The sequence below is a fragment of the Lathamus discolor genome, chromosome 3, assembly GCF_037157495.1.
Source record: "Lathamus discolor isolate bLatDis1 chromosome 3, bLatDis1.hap1, whole genome shotgun sequence".
Lineage (NCBI taxonomy): Eukaryota > Metazoa > Chordata > Aves > Psittaciformes > Psittacidae > Lathamus > Lathamus discolor.
Window position 1 is genome coordinate 71,769,742 of NC_088886.1, and position 13,927 is coordinate 71,783,668.

At 46.6% G+C, this 13,927-nt stretch overlaps 1 long non-coding RNA gene across 1 annotated transcript in view; it reads left to right on the forward strand.

Annotated features, from left to right (window-relative positions):
* The first annotated feature begins 235 nt into the window (after window positions 1–235).
* LOC136009661 (uncharacterized) overlaps window positions 236–13,927 on the forward strand; it is a 28,358-nt gene continuing 14,666 nt past the window's right edge. Inside the window, exons 1-2 of the long non-coding RNA XR_010610615.1 lie at window positions 236–315; window positions 3,178–3,280. This is a non-coding gene — a long non-coding RNA (uncharacterized LOC136009661). The remainder of the gene's footprint in view (window positions 316–3,177; window positions 3,281–13,927) is intronic.

A 13,927-nucleotide genomic window follows, 5' to 3' on the forward strand; every position in this document is an offset into this window, starting at 1 on the left:
TTATGGGTTGTCCTGGGTTCAGCAGTAGCAGTTATTTTTCTCTTTCTTAGTAGCTAGTGCAGTGCTATGTTTTGATTTTTTGGCCTGGGAGCAGCACTGATAACGCTGATGTTTTTAGTTGCTGCTCGAATGTTTGGTCTGGCCAAGGACTTTCTGAGCCTCATGCTCTGCCAGGGAGGAGGGGAGGCCGGGAGGAAGCAGAGACAGGACACCTGACCCAAACTGACCAAAGAGGTATTCCATGCCACAGCACGTCATGCCCAGGAGGTAACTGGGATTTACCCGGAAGGGCTGAGGACTGCAGGGCTGGACAAGGTATCGGTTGGTGCTCGGCTGGGGGGAGTGGGGCGAGTTATTGGTCAGCTGGTGTTGAGGTGTTGTATTCTCTTCCCTTGTTATTTCCTTTATCATTATTATTATCAGTGGTAGCAGCAGTGATTTGTGTTATACCTTAGTTACTAAACTGTTCTTATCTCAACCCGTGGGAGTTGCATTCTTTCGGTTCTCCTCTCTGTCCCTCTGGGTGTATGGGGAGGGCAAGAAGCGGGGAGTGAGTGGACGAGCTGTGTGGTTTATGGCTGACTTTGTTTAAACCACGACATGGGTTAAAACTGAAACAGGGGAAGTTCAGGTTAAGTATGAGGAAGAAGTTCTTTACTGTGAGGGTAGTGAGGCACTGGAATGGGTTGCCCAAGGAAGTGGTAAATGCTCCATTCCTGGCAGTGTTCAAGGCCAGGCTGGACAGAGGCTTGGGTGACAGTCTAGTGTGAGGTGTCCCTGCCCATGGAAGGGGGTTGGAACTATATGATATTAAGGTCCTTTCCAACCCAAACCAGCCTGGGGTTCTATGATCCTATGATTATTAGAAACAGATGCAACATCAGCCCAGCCATTGCTCCTGTGCTTGCAACTGTGCTCTGCTAAGACCAGAGAGCTCATGGAGCTCCAAGGAAGAAAGGCATTGCTCTTGAAGGTGGGCAGAGGCAGTCACATTCGACAACTGGGCTGGATAAAGAGGGAGCAGCTGCAGCCTCTCCCCAGCCACACAGTGGGCCCGTCCAGCCAAATGTGAAAATGAGGCCCATCCTCACTTCTTTGTCCAGGCGCTCTGCCCACAGCCACGTTCCTCCAAGGGAGGAAGAGGGTGGGAATATCAGCACTCATACTTGTCGACAGCCCTTCACACGCAGCCTTCCCAGGACAGCAGCGAAATACATCTTTCAGGAAGCAAAACACGTTTTTTCCGCAGTGATGAATGGGAGAGGTTCTTCCCAGCCAGCCATGAGCATGACCCCCCCACATCCCAAAGCATGCACACACCTTACACGCACCTCCACAGGATTGCAGCAGGTTGCAGCTGTCTGGATTAGTGCTGTCCATGAGGGACAGCAGCACTGGGGCAGCACGAAGCACTGACCATAGAATCATAGAATCACAGAATGGTTTGGGCTGGAAGGGACCTTAAGATCATATGGTTCCAACCCCCCTGCTGTGGGCAGGGACGCCTTATACTAGACCATGTCACCCAAGGCTCTGTCCAACCTGGCCTTTAACACTGCCTGTTCCAGTGCCTCACCACTCTCACCTTAAACAACTTCTTCCTTTTATCTAACCTGAACTTCCCCTGTTTTAGTTTGAACCGATTCTCCCTTGTCCTGTCACTGCAGTCCCTGATGAAGAGTCCCTCTCCAGCATCCTTATAGCCCCCCTTCAGATACTGGACGGCTGCTATGAGGTCCCCACGCAGCCTTCTCTTCTCCAGGCTGAACAACCCCAACTTTCTCAGCCTGTCTTCATACCCTGGGACTCCCTATAAAACTCCTTGTGTCCTGCATAAGCTGCTGGGAAGCTTGCTTGTCTGTGAAGAGATAGGCAAGGATTTGTCTTTCATGCTACCTCGACTGAGGAATAGGGAATCTGCTCTCACCAGTAGCAAGCAGTGGCCCCAAAGCCCACCTTTTGAGCGAAATATCATGCAGAAGCCACTGCAGTGCCTGTGGCTGGGACAAAGACTCCTATCATCAGGGCCTCCAGCACAGTGGGGAACACACATCACTGCTGAGCTGCTGTTGTTACTATTTACTGCTGGTTCACGGCCTCGGGCTAGTTTCTCCAGAGTAAAGAGAGGGCATGAGGGGGAGGAGGAAGAAGCTGCAGCTAAAGAGAGGGTATTTGGTGTCTGGTGTGCAGCTCCCAAGACTTCTGCATTCCAGGGCTCATAATCAGAGGTCAAGTCCATGTTGGCTCCTGGCTACATGCACAACCCCTACAGACAGCAGATATGTCACAATCTCTGCTCGAGTGGCCCAACACATCTTCCAAGAGACCTGTGAGACAGCAGCAGAAAAAACCCCAAACACACAGCTCTTCAATTCCCTCATTACTCCTCCATTCTACACGCAGAGGGGAGTCAGTGGCCTTTGGACCTCGAGGGCTGTAGAATATCTCCGCAATGCTTTCAATGCCTTGACCCCTTTGTCTAGTGTGATCCCACACTCAGGTAGCTGAAGCCAGCATTAACATTTCACAGGGTGCGTTTAAAGCCAGGATGAAGATACAGAGATGCTGACATGGCTTGCTAAGCCTGAGTCAAATGAACTAGAGCTCAAAGGAGGTAGGAGGAGCTAAACACAGCAGAGGAGTCTTTGTTTTCCCAGCTCTTCCTTACCTGCTAAAGAAACCTCAAGCATATGGGAAAGCATTTGGGAATGAGATCATGACATCAGCTGATGTTGGTGTAATCTTGCCTAAAGGGCCAAGCTGCAACCGCTGTGTTGGGAGAAGAGTGTGCTTGGGGCCATGAGCAGGAAGGAGGACTCACACCTGCAGGGAAGCTGACCCCAGGCAGGGTGGGCTAATGGCCTCTTATCAGGAACACTTCCATTGCTGGAAGAGTCTCAGTTCTGCTTGGAATGCTGCCCCACTCCCTTCTCACCACCACAGACTTCCTCAGGTACCTCTGTCTTGCCACAGCCCTTCCAGCACTGTCCCAGGCACAGGCCCCTCACGAGTCCCACCCAAACACCTCCGGAGGGCTGTACTGCCCTGGTGAAATGGCTGGATCTTTCCCTGGGAGGGATAGGGAGGGACGAATTCACTCCTAGAGCTTCCTGCAGTTCCCCCAAGGACCACACAAATCATACATGGTGACAACTAGCCATATCTCATTTCTTTCAGCCTGTCAAGTCTTGGAGCACATATAAACCCACTAACCTGAAAACTCTACAACGAAGAAGACTGAGTGGACATCTGTGCAAGCAAGTGCTTGGTTCAGATATAGGTATGTATGTATGCTGGCTGCCAATGTAGGGTGTGTATCACACCTAGCAAAGCATCAAGATGTCTCTTGTTATAAAGGGTAGACACACTAGAACAGGGAAGGGAGGGAGGGAGGGAGGGAGGGAGGGAGGCAGGCAGGCAGGCAGGCAGGCAGGCAGGCAGGCAGGCAGGCAGGCAGGCAGGCAGGAAGGCAGGCAGGCAGGCAGGCAGGCAGGAAGGCAGGCAGGCAGGCAGGCAGGCAGGCAGGCAGGCAGGCAGGCAGGCAGGCAGGCAGGCAGGCAGGCAGGCAGGCAGGCAGGCAGGCAGGCAGGCAGGCAGGCAGGCAGGCAGGCAGGCAGGCAGGCAGGCAGGCAGGAAGGAAGGAAGGAAGGAAGGAAGGAAGGAAGGAAGGAAGGAAGGAAGGAAGGAAGGAAGGAAGGAAGGAAGGAAGGAAGGAAGGAAGGAAGGAAGGAAGGAAGGAAGGAAGGAAGGAAGGAAGGAAGGAAGGAAGGAAGGAAGGAAGGAAGGAAGGAAGGAAGGAAGGAAGGAAGGAAGGAAGGAAGGAAGGAAGGAAGGAAGGAAGGAAGGAAGGAAGGAAGGAAGGAAGGAAGGAAGGAAGGAAGGAAGGAAGGAAGGAAGGAAGGAAGGAAGGAAGGAAGGAAGGAAGGAAGGAAGGAAGGAAGGAAGGAAGGAAGGAAGGCTCGCTTTTTCCTGTTTGCACTGAATGGATTTGCCTGACATGCAGTACCTCTGGGCATAACAAGTCCTTCAGAGATTGGCAGCATACAGACTGAGGAAGGATACAGTGAAAGAGCAAGAAGGATCTGATGAATCTGGTAAAGTCACAGGTTTTTAATATAGATGCCTGAGCTTTCCTGGGCTGCCCACTAATGGCCCAGTCTGACCAAGAGTTTCTCAAGAATGACAAGTAATTGTCCCCCAGATACACAGAGCAATTTGGAATCACCAAGGCAGTTTTATCACTTCAGTAAAGGAAGCCATCAGATTATTTTTTCCCTTTGAATACGTCAGGTTTCTATTTGGCTTGAGGTGCTGGGGGGGAATGCATTTTTAAAGTGTAATGGTGAGTTACTAAGAGATGCTGTGAAGCACGGAACAGGTTTTCAGATTCACTCTGCTTCAGCACTAGTCTTCTCTATTACAAGTTTGGTGAAGGGATCTGGCAGAGGGGTATGCTCCTGGAACTTACTACACTTGCTGTCTGTGCAGCATGTCTCATTCATTTCTACTAACAGGTTACTGAAACTCAGTTCAAAGGACAAACCATTGCACCTAATTCAGGACATGTGGCATAGAATCACAGAATCCCAGACTGGTTTGTGTTGGAAGGGACCTTAAAGCTCATCCAGTTCCAACCCCTGCCACGGGCAGGGACACCTTCCACTAGAGCAGGGTGCTCCAAGCCCCTGTGTCCAACCTGGCCTTGAACACTGCCAGGGATGGGGCAGCCACAGCTTCTCTGGGCACCCTGTGCCAGCGCCTCAGCACCCTCACAGGGAAGAGCTTCTTTGCAATGTCTAATCTCAATCTCCCCTGTTCTGGCAGGTTAAAGCCATTCCCCCCTGTCCTGTCCCTACAAACCCTTGCCAAAAGCCCCTCTCCAGGTTTCTTGTCAGTCCCATTAGATATTGGAAGACTGTTATAAGGTCAACAGGACACAGGCCATTGAGGGTAGGGCAAGAGGCAAGCACAGACTGGCTTCCCAGAAAGAGGGCAGGCACTCCCAGGCTTGGCTTTTGTTTCTTGCCTGCTGGTCTACCAGAAATACCTCCATCAAAGAGTAAGTTCTGTTTTATTTGAGGACATATGAAGTGTCCTCTTTTAGGAGTTTGAAATATGCACATATAAACTGTCCACAGCCCCATCAGCAAGACCTTCTCAGGAATGTATTGGACAAACCATTTATTTAGCCACCAAATATGATGACAAAGCAATTGCCAAAAGGTTCAGGCCATAAACTCAGCACTGACATTCCCATTCCAAGGTAACAGCGTGGCTCTCTGGTGAGCAGTGCAGGCATGGGTCAAACCTTAAGGAAAAAACAAGGGATTCTTTTGTGAACCCAGCCTGTGGGGCTTCTCTTTGTCATACAAGAGTAATTATTTTGCATATCTCATCTCTGGGTAAGCCTGATGGTTGCATTTCATTACATCCCATAGGGATAGGTGTTGTACCAGGCTTTAAGGAGAGCTGATCTTGAGGGGGGCAGAGAGAACTGGATACTGAGAGACTGTTAGTACAAATGCACTATTAGAAAGAACATAGCAGATAAAACAAATATGGCCCCTTTAATTATGGCCAGGCAGTAATTAATTCATGTTGTTAACTAATTAATGACTCACTTTGAGGACAAGGAAAAAAGGTCTGTTTATAACTTACAATGATGTTATTGTTGCTCAGAAAACAAAAACAAAACATCAACTGAAGATCAAACAGCTCTGTCAAGGCCTGAATTTGTTTCCAGGAAATCCTGTGCGCTTCTCACCACAGAGCAGTGAATCATAGTTGTGTCTTGCTAAACAGACTAAAGCTGGGTGCTCTCATTTGCTCCACATTGACAAATTTTCACATTTTTTGTCCAAATTTGCAGATTCCCAGAGCCAAAATAAGCTGCAGAGTGTCAGACAATGATAAAAAATGGAGATTTATTACAGGGCTAGTAATATTTTAGCACTTTGGAGACCTGGTAGAGAGCCAAGACACCCTTCTCTTTCCTCTTTGCCAAGTATTGTGTGAAACAGAACAAAACAATATGGTGCCTGCCCTCAAACACTCATGTTCCAGCAAGCAGGAACATGGAAAATGTTCCCGGTCCTGCAAAAACAGTGACTTTCCTGGGAGGCTGTGATAGCAGTTGCATCACACAGTCCCTCACATGGGCCTGGGGTACCCATGATTTGGAGAAATGGATGGTGATCTTGTGCCCTTATTGCTCTTCTGTCTCCAGTAAAGATGGACCTAAAAAGGCACAGTCTTGAAAGGCAGGACAGAGATTTAGATATCTTTCTACTCTTTCAGTCCCTTTCAGTGTCCCATAAAGCTGGCTCCCTCAAATGGTTATTTGCTTTATACAGAGAGAGCTCATATGGCTGCTCCTTGGCTGAAAGAGCAGCAAGATCTTAAACTAAACAAGTGTGCCTTTTCTTGTGCAAGAAGAATGCTGGAGGAGCTCGTTTGTTTCTTGCTCTCCAGAAATGAGAGATCTGTGGCCAGAATCTCAACTACTGAAACCTGTATGAATTGGAGCAGCTCTGCTGATTAGTTTATGGATGATCAGGTCATCAACTGCACTTCTGGCCTGTTCTGTTTTAATTCCAAATTTCTCACAAGAAGCTTTTCTGAGACAGGGCAGTAAACTGCTTCTTGCCAGTTCTCCTTCTTTCTGCTTGGATGTGCATTTCATCACCAAACTAAGCAGAAGCAGATGGGGAAAAAAAAAGCCAAGTAGGCCAATAGCATCACAAGTATCAACCATAAAGAAAAGCTTTCAAAAACCCCCAACAACCCTCCCAAAGCCCCCTAACTCACCTAACACTCATTACTTCAGTTGCACTAAGAGACAAATTGGTCCTGACTGAGCGTCATACAAGAAATACAACCACTCCGTAGATAACTTAGAATTTATATGTCTTAATGAATGAACCATGCATAGGGGCAAAACACTGCACCAAAGAGCACGTGTTAGCATTTGCAATGGGCTTGTTAGTAGATATGCTAATACTTGGCTCCCCAAAATGCTATGGAGAGCATTACTTCCCTTTTTTCAGTTGAACTGGCACAGGGTGCCCAGAGAAGCTGTGGCTGCCCCACCCTGGCAGTGTTCAAGGCCAGGTTGGACACAGGGGCTTGGAGCACCCTGCTCTAGTGGAAGGTGTCCGTGCCCATGGCAAGGGGTTGGAACTGGAAGAGCTTTAAGGTCCCTCCCAACCCAAACCAGTCTCTGATACTACAATTCTAACAGCAGAAACCCACAATAGTTACGTGAGCAAGCAGAAGTGTGAGCTGAACAGACTGTTTTACTGGATTAACACAGTCTGTAGCCATTATTAGAAGAAAATATGTGAAAGATTTTTATTGGCAACACCAGGCTTTAAGGACATTGGTCATTCAGCCTAATCACACAACTGAGCATATCTGATTTCCTTTTGCACTTGTCACGGTTTTCTCTGCAACACTTTTGCTAAAAGAAAACCCCTTTAGAATCTCAAGTTGTTACACAACTCTGAGCTAGCAAAGAGAAGGGGAAGCTTGAAATTCCAGCAGCAGATACAGAAAATCTTAGTAACAGCATGAGAGTGGCCAGTACTTACTCACTTTTGACCTGCCATTCCTGGGAAAAACAGGATTATATCATCCTCCTCCTCCAAAACCCAATACATGTTATGCTTTCAGCTCAGCTCTTGCAACTAGTTTCCTGCAGTTGCAAAAGCCAAAATTACCCAGCTGGTCTTTCATTGTGATTAGAAATATAATAATTGCTTTTATTATGACAATAAACCCAGTGACAACAACAATGAACTGAAAAAGGGATTTAGAGGCTGGGGGATCACCTTGAAACTGTCATTAAGTATCAGATGCTAAGTAGCAACTAGGTGATGAGTAAGAAAAAACTCAAAAAGGGCAAGGTTAGCATAGTAATAGAATCATAGAATGGTTTGGGTTGGAAGGGACCTTAAAGCTCATCCAGTTCCAACCCCCTGCCATGTTTTCCACTAGAGCAGGTTGCTCAAAGGCTTTTTTAGTGTTTTCTTTTTAATATTCCCCAAGCATTAATAATGTTAATAATGTTGCATGTGATGTGTGTCCCCCCCCCCCCCATCTACCCTGCTGGCTCTCAGCAGAGATGCTTGAGGCCAGCAAGTCAGACTGGGAATTTCTGACCACTGGGGGTTTGCTGTTTTCAGAACAGCAGTCAGTGACTAGAATAGACATTGAACACCAGGCTGAAATGAGATGAGGGCTGTGAGGACTCTGGAAACACAACTTGGTTCTGAAACTCTTTTCTGCCCTGAGCAAACCACCTCCCAGGGATGCTCAAAGTGTGTTCCACATTAGCTCGCACCGAGAAGAACACAGAAAGAAAAAAATATGACCTTTCAAAGGGGAAAAATATCAGAGGTGTGTATCTGGCAACAGTTAGAACAGATTAACCTTCATCTTACAAAAACATCCCAAGTAAAATCATTGGTTTGACAGGAAAAAAAACCCACTCTGAAATAGTATTGTTTAGGAAAAACTTCAACTGAATGTTTTAAACTGTATTGTTTTCCATAAAGCTTTGAAATTAAAGTAGTTTTGAAATGTTCACAATTCTCACCCTAAATCTTTTCAAGTGATTTGGGAAGAAACATCCAGGTCTGCCTTGCATTTGGCTAGATGTGTGCAAGATAACAGTACACGGGCAGCTATAGATATTGCAGCATTTTCTCCAGCCACCCTGGCATGCTTTTCTGTAATCTTCCATCTGTTCCCAATAGGATTAGAGGAGGCAAAACACTGCCTTCAACAAGCTATACTCATCTGGATGGAGTCTGAGTTAAAAGAAAAAAGAAAAAGAAATTGGAAAACTGCTGTCAAGGAAAAAAATGCCAGGGGTGGAGGGTGGAAAGGAAGGGAATTGCCAAGAGGGCTTCAGTTTCCAGAGAGCAGAGCGTGAGTCAGCAGAGTGATCTTTAATATTACAGAGTGCAGTGATGCCCTGAAGACCACAACAGATGAAACCTCTTTACTTCAAGTTTGTGTGTGTTTTATCAATCAGGCAGTAAGACCTCATTGCTTCCTGACAGAGAAACTCCCTGAAAAACCAGCTGTGATGGCTTTTTTTGTTAAAGAAAAAGAAAAGCTTGTTTATTTTGTTAAAGAGAGCTTGGGCAATCTACGTGCCCTTGAAGGGCCTGCCAGAATGAGCAACTTCTTCCATCTCCTTGTATCTGATTCGTCACCACAATATGTGTGAGTTCACGGAACTTACAGCTTTGTAGGATTTAGGAATTCTCGAGGGCTTCTTTGATTTGCCCTTATATCCTGCTGTGAACTTTCCCTTTCAGAAAATATTCACATCACTTGGTGGCTGCTGTCTCTAACATCTAGCGCAGCAGCCAGCCCCTTGGCTAGTGTTCACTTCACTGGCACTTCCATGGCACCTTTGTGCACCTCTGGAGAAGAGAAGGCTCAGGGGAGATCAGTCTTCACATACCTAAATGGGCCAACAAGAAATCTGAAGAGGGGCTTTTGACAAGGGCCTGTAGGAGCAGGACAAGAGGGAATGGCTTTAACCTGCCAGAGGTTAAACATCTGGCAGTGTTCAAGGCTTGGATGGGGCTTGGAGCAACCTGTTCTAGTGGAAGGTATCCCTGCCCGTGGCAGGAGGCTGGAACTGGATGAGCTTTAAGGTCCTTTCCAACCCAAACCAATCTGTGATTCTATGATTTTATGTTGGGTAGAGCTGAACCTAACACTGCTGAATCAACTACGCATTTAGCAGCCAGGGCAGGTGTCTTCGGACAGATTCCTGCTCTTCACAGTTCCGGCCCAAAGTGCAAAAGCACTTTTCCCAAGCTACCTCAGAAAGCATCTGCTCTCTGGGACTGTCCCAGGACCCTACTTGCATTCAGGGAAATCACAAACACATTGCCCATGGAGACAGACACTTTGTGGGCAGTCTGATTCAGAGCTTGGGTCAGGGTGACCCTGAACTTTCTACATGTTGCAGACAATTTCTGGTCCTTCACATTGCCAGGAGGAATAATTAGAGCTCTTCGAACGCAACCAGACTTTCATCAAAATGACCCCGGATTGTGACACCCTAGAAAATGCAGAAGTGGCCGTGTCTCATCAGTGATTTCACTAGACCACCAAAGCACTACCCATGCTGGGAGTGCCTCTGACCTTGTTTTTCCTAGGTGTCAGGAAGAAGCTTGTCACTTCTCAGCATTGCAGATCCCAGCTGCACAGGCCAAGTAAAAGTGTTAGCAAGCTCAAGACCTGATAACACAGGCAGGCTTTGTGAGAAATGGCTTGTTTTCCTGCCCCTTCTGAATGGGCTTTTATTCTGAGGTGAGAGCTGTAGCAGCTCCTTCGGCCTGGTCTCGCGAAGCATTCCTCCCCATGTCTGCAAAGCATCAGACAACGTTCTTTTTGAGCACATGTGGGTCCTTGCCCAGCTCATCCTCTCCTCTCCCTTGTTTCTGAGTAGAGCCAAATACTTTTCTGCTCTATTTCCCCTGACTGAAATGGGTTTTGACCTCAGTACTTGCAGACCTGGGGGCCTGAATGTGTGACCTCACCACTCATTTGGATGAAAGCAGGCTGTGATATCACATACAGAGGAGTAAGGAGATCCAGCATTGACCCAAAACCTACAGGGGTCAGTAGGAAGGCACTCAGGGATATCATCAGGCTTTGCATATGGCTGTGGATGCCAAGTTCAGGGGGTAAAGCACTGAGCTCAAAAGAAGGCAGAAGAGGGGTTCTGCTCCTGGCACTTGGCTGTTGGGTCCCTCTGTATCTCACCATACTGCTTCCATAAAACATCTCCATCATGATAGAGTCCCCCTGTACATCTCCAGCGTGATATGGGCTTCCTTTAAGCTTCTGGATAGAGAGAGTTAAGAGCCATTACAGAACCAGCCCACTTCTAAGCTATCAGAAGGCTCAAATAAGCTGTGCCACCAAAATTAGTTACCAAGTAGTTCTGAATTAAGAGTATATGAGGGAAAGTCAAGGTCAGTTTGCAAACAGACCAGATGGGAGGAAATCTGATGCATAAATAATCTGTCATGAACTATTCACCCCTTGCTATTCCTATGACATCCTCAATAAGCTAATAAGCAGTCCTGTTGCTCAATGGAAGATTGACAGTATATTTGCCTTCTGTGGTGTGATGTGATCACTCCTAATTGATTTTGGCCACTGACTTGCAGTGCGTGGTGTATGTCTGGTAAGAGCAATAACTTTCTCATGCAATCATCCTGGTCAGCGACCAAGACAAGCTATTCTCCAACAATCACTGGATACCTTCCTACATGCAGCTTCAGCACGCCAGCGTAGCTCATAATTTGGGTGTCTTCCCTTTGCAGCCCTCCAGAATCCTGCTTTCGGGAAAGCAGGCCCCTTGCTCCTGGCTATTTAACCTTGTGTTTCAGGACTTCAGTCATTGATGGTGAAATTTTGTATGTTTTTCTTTGGAAAAGCTAAACTCTTCTGTTAAAAGGACTAAAAAAATCTCCAAAATATTAACAACATGACAGATTTGGAGGTATGTAGGTACACAGCTGAGCTGCTATGAACATTGGTGTGGGTGACACAGTACAAAATAGCTTGAATCCTAGCAGAAAGATAGTCCTTTCCTCTGGTACAGTGTTTCATTAGTATTTCCACTCCCATTACAGCCCAAAACCTCTCCCCTTCATAATCAAATACTCTTATCTGGCCAGCTCTCCTTTCAAGATCTACTGCTTGCCTTGTTGGACTTTCACAGTGAGATTGGTCACAAGAGATATTTCACTTACTGGTTGAAAAACAGCCATCCTCAGTTCATGGCATAGGTTCATCCATCACCAGATTTTAGGACTTCTCAGGAAAAGTTTCTCACTAGGATCTTGGCTGTGAGTTTAACCTGTTGCACTGAGAACAAGGGTAGATAACCTTACCTAGCTTTTGTTTGGTATATCTAAAGTAAGTACTGACTGAGCACGAATTTAAATAAACCCAAAACTTCTTTACCAGAATGGGAGTTTCCATCCAAAAGGTGGATTGATTTATAAACCAGTCCAGGTTCATATACCTGATCCCGAAAAGTCTCTTCCATCCTGTAGCTGTGCACAAAAAGGAAATCAGTGCCCTTATCTTCCCACCACCTTCCCACCTCCTAAAAAGGAGAGATTGCTTGCTGATTCCTAAAAGCATTTCAATGCAAATCAGCCGTTTAGCTTAAGCATTTCAGATAAAGAGACCTCACTAACACACATGGCTTTGACTGAGAAGGGCCAAGAGCAATTCGCATTGGAAAAAGTAAGAATTATCTTCAGGAGATGGTCATGGCAAGCTGCTGGAGCAGGACAGGACAGTAAAGTCTTCAGTTAGAAAAGAGCATATGAATGTACCCTAATGGCAGCTAGGGTAGAAACTATCATAGGAACAGCTCTTTCTGAGGTCAAATCAAAGGCCCATCAAACCCAGCACATAACCATAGCTAGGGAGTGAGAGCAAGAAGAGGGAAGCCTGCAGAGATCCTTCCCTTGGCATGACCTCCTCCTTGCAGCCACCAATAGGTCAGGGACTGCCAGGTGTCTCCTCCCTGAATCTCACCTGCACTGAATCCTGTTACATTTTCAGTCCCTGTCGAGGAGCTTCAGTGTTGTATTCTTTGTGTCACGTGTGATCGAAGCCCTCTCTCATATCCCTTGAAAGCACTCATCCTGTCACTTGTTTTCTTCCTCTTTCCACTGTGCCCTTCATGAGACAAGATGAATAGGACTGCATACAGAATCTGTACGCCAGGGATTTTTTTAATCATAAAGAGTGTTTTCTGTGCAATTTGCTATTTGTCTGTGCTAAGTCCTACCTTTTGGTCTCTAGTGAACACTGAGCTGATGTTTCCACAGGCCAATCCATAGTACACTTTCCAAAGCACTGATAACCAGGTGTGCTTGTGATTGGGGTGCCTCTCTCCTGTGTGCTCTACCTTGCCTTTGGCAAAATCAAATCTCATTTGCCAGTTTTAATGAGTATCTCTGCCCCATTGTACTGCCCCATTCCTGGCAGTGTTCAAGGATAGGCTGGATGGGGCTTGGAGCAACCTGTTCTAGTGGAAGGTGTCACTGCCCATGGCAGGAGATTGGAACTGGATGAGGTTTAAGGTCCCTTCCAACCCAAACCATTCTGTGGTTCCATGAACCCTTCAGTACCAGGAGATCCTTCTGCATCTCTTTGCAGTCAGCTGTAGTTGTAAATAACTGTGCATTATTAGCAAACACGATCACTTTTTTTTGCCACAATCCAGAATGTTTGGAAAACACTTCAGTGAAAAATCTGAGGATTTTTGTCCTTTGTTTGCTAGTGTTACAAGTTTGCAATTGATGAAAAGTCTTTCCTTCCCTGTGAGTGGGTTGTTAAAAGCCTTCTGGCTCCATCAGCCAGCTCAGCCTCAGCTAAGGGCTGTTTGACACTTCAAATAGTTGTAATAGATTTGTGAAGTGTGATTTCTCCCCACAGATGCCACACTAACTCCTCCCCAGTCTATCAGTTTTATCCAAGTGCCTACTAATTCCACATTTTCTGTCAGCTTGTCTGACGTGGAAGTCAGTCTTCCTGGTATACAGGTCCCAGGAGATGCTTTAGGAACTGGTGACATATTTACCATGCTCCAAACTTTAGGCACAGAGATTGATTTCAGCAAGAGGCTTCACACTATACCGAGTGGTGCTTTAGTTTCCTATCTAAGCAACATCAGAGCTTCTGGGAGAGGAGCATCTCATTCCAGTAATTGATTGCTGTTTATTCTCTCAGCTTGGTCTGATCAAGTTATGCTGGGTTAATGAGCCATCACCTATCAGGCAAGCTGACTGCATTCATGTCCCATTACAAAGATGGGGGATTTTAAGCTATTGCATTTTACTTCACAACAGAATTAGATGCAGAAGATGCA